The following is a 3,039-nucleotide window of genomic DNA, read 5'->3' as shown; positions in this document are numbered from 1 at the left end:
GGGGCCTTGATGGAACCTAGAGGCACCCTCACTGGTATATTTCAACCTCTTCAGTTTCTCTAAAATTCACCTGCAGCAGCTCTATAAAGTCCGCACAGTCAGGTTTATTCCAGAGAAAGCTGTGAGTCCATATATTATTCCATTGAGAGGATACCAAGAGGTGCCATCTAGGCCAGAGAGCTCGCTCTGGGGTCTAATGAGGGATATTCAGGTACATAATTATGTTGTTGTACCCTACTTCCTGAGACGGACTTGACCATAGTCCCATTCAGGTAGGTACCCTCAAACTCAAAAGAGCCAGTGTTATTGTCTGTGGCTTGACAGGCTTTTGTCTCAGTTTTACGTCCTCCAGCGAGACCGAAGGTTTGTGTTGGAAATTTTTAGAGGAAAACTGGATTTTTCTCAGGTGATAGAACACGTTGAGACATGTTTTCTCCCAAAAGTCCCCGGGGATCATCCTTGTGCTTCCTCAGATACAGCTACTTGAAGGTAGCTTTGCTGGCCTTTGGGAAAACGCCGATATCTCCGTAATTACTTATCCGAATTGGATGATCTTTTTTTCATTAAAATTAAAACTAAACGGGCTACGTTTTTCAATAGCACCTATAGATTTGCCGTAATTTCCGTTTAAAGGAATTTTTGAAAATTTCTTTCGGTTTATTTTGTAAATAACTTTTTTAAAATCATTTGACAAGAAATACAGCGAAACAAAAGTTGTAGATAATTTTCTTAGATTTTGTTTAAAAAAGTTACATCGAAAAGTACCTATTGGGAAAGAAAATGAAAAAAAAAATCTGGTGTGAACATCACACGACTTTCTATTACATTAAACTTCTCAACTGTAAGTCGGACAGTTCTAAAAGTTTCACCTGAAAATTCCTTAAAATCAAAATTTCGGAAAAATCGTTGGTTAAAGCGAAATTATAGGAAACTAAATTTCCCATATCTTACCTACTGGAAATCATTTTTTGATTCGGTTGAGTTTTACCGGAGATATTGGCATTTCCGCAAAACGTCTGAAAATTCCTTAAAATCAAAATTTCGGAAAAATCGTTGGTTAAAGCGAAATTGTAGGAAACTAAATTTCCCATATCTTACCTACTGGAAATCATTTTTTGATTCGGTTGAGTTTTACCGGAGATATTGGCATTTCCGCAAAGGCTCGCAGAGCTACATTCAAGCGGTCGTATCTGAGGAAGCACATGGAGGGAACTTGGAAATTTCGAGGAAATTCATTAATCAATTTTTTCTATCATCTGGCAAAAAATTAGTTTCCTACAGATTATATAATTATTATTATTATTATTATTATTATTATTATTATTATTATTATTATTATTATTATTATTATTATTATTATTATTATTATTATTATTATTATTATTATTATTATTATTATTATTATTATTATTATTATTATTATTATTATTATTATTATTATTATTATTATTATTATTATTATTATTATTATTATTATTATTATTATTATTATTATTATTATTATTATTATTATTATTATTATTATTATTATTATTATTATTATTATTATTATTATTATTATTATTATTATTATATTTTTTCATTCCTTTTTTCTGTGTCAACTGAGTCGATTTGTTTTTGCTCTTTGAAATTCAATTATTATTCAAAGGTAAACATTGTTTTCTTTTTCTATGAGTATTGTATACCAATTTGTTCAGTATTGTTCCGTCTCCAAAATGATCCTAATTTATATGTTCTTAATCTATCTACATGTGTGATTTTTCCTGTTTTTTAGTCTTTTCTCCATGTTTTATCAATATAAAGAACTCTCGTTTCCATGACAACCCAAATATTCGACCTTCCCTCCTATGTCCTCTCCCCTTTTCCGTGGATTTCTTCATTTTAGCCAGTCACCAGGAAGTATTCTCTGAACACTTTGAAAAATGCAGTCTCAATCTCAATCTCAAACTCAAAATACCCGTCCTTTATTCTCCACAGTGTCTGCTCGTAATTCCTCCGCTTTCCTCAAGAGAGCGGCACCTATATTCTCTGAACACTTTGAAAAATGCAGTCTCATCTCAATCTCAAACTCAAAATACCCGTCCTTTATTCTCCACAGTGTCTGCTCGTAATTCCTCCGCTTTCCTCAAGAGAGCGGCACCTTCCTCTTTCGTCTCTCCAATTTCTAAACACTAAACACCTCTTGCCAGCCTAGTTAGCTTAGTTGGTAGTGCGTCTGCCTTGTAAGCGCTAGGCCGCGGGTTCGATTCCCGCTTTCAAAAGGGAAATACGATTCCCGCCCGGGGCGGATTTTATCCTGATGGGATAATGTTCGTTCTCGGAACGGCTGGCTTTCTCCTGTCCTGTCTTCCTTCTCTCTTCGATTTCGGGACGATAAGACCATAGCAGTTACAGTTCCCTCTGTCAAAAACTGATCCTTTTTAGGGCATCATTAAAATTACCTATAATGGCATATTACTGTATTAAGTGTAGTACCTACACAGATATGAAGCTTTAGGATGCCCTTAAAAATGGAGTAGGTATGTTCTAGCTTATACCTACATAGCATATCTTGTACTTTATAGGTTGTTCGAGATTTCACATGAGGTAAAATAAGCCTTTCATAAGGTTCAGGATTTACCTGGTGCCGACAGATCATTGAAGCAACGTCGAGTATGTTTACTTCTTTGACGGGTGACGGACAATATTGAATCATCGGTCTTCTCTGGATCTTACCTCTAAGGAAAAAGTATTTTGATTAGGGAAATTAGCACATCCACCAGTAAAATTGTAATTTGAGAGGGGGAATCAGCACATCCACCAATTGGTAGATACGATTTTTTTATGGCTATAGATCTCTTTTAGCTTTCATTTTTAGGCTGCAAACTTCATTTGGAAATATCCTTTTCAGGTCTCCTCAGTCTAAAGAAAACTATAGTATAGAGTATAGGTTCAGCCTAAACCAAAATCTACATCTAATACATAACTGCCGGTCCCCTATGTTTCTTTGGAGTGACAGCGCGAAGGAGGTAGACAAATAAACGAGAACGAGTAAGAGGT

The sequence above is a fragment of the Diaphorina citri genome, unplaced genomic scaffold, assembly GCF_000475195.1.
Source record: "Diaphorina citri unplaced genomic scaffold, Diaci psyllid genome assembly version 1.1 scaffold1856, whole genome shotgun sequence".
NCBI lineage: Eukaryota > Metazoa > Arthropoda > Insecta > Hemiptera > Psyllidae > Diaphorina > Diaphorina citri.
The sequence above is the reverse complement of the archived record's forward strand: the minus strand, read 5'-3'. Positions refer to the sequence as shown.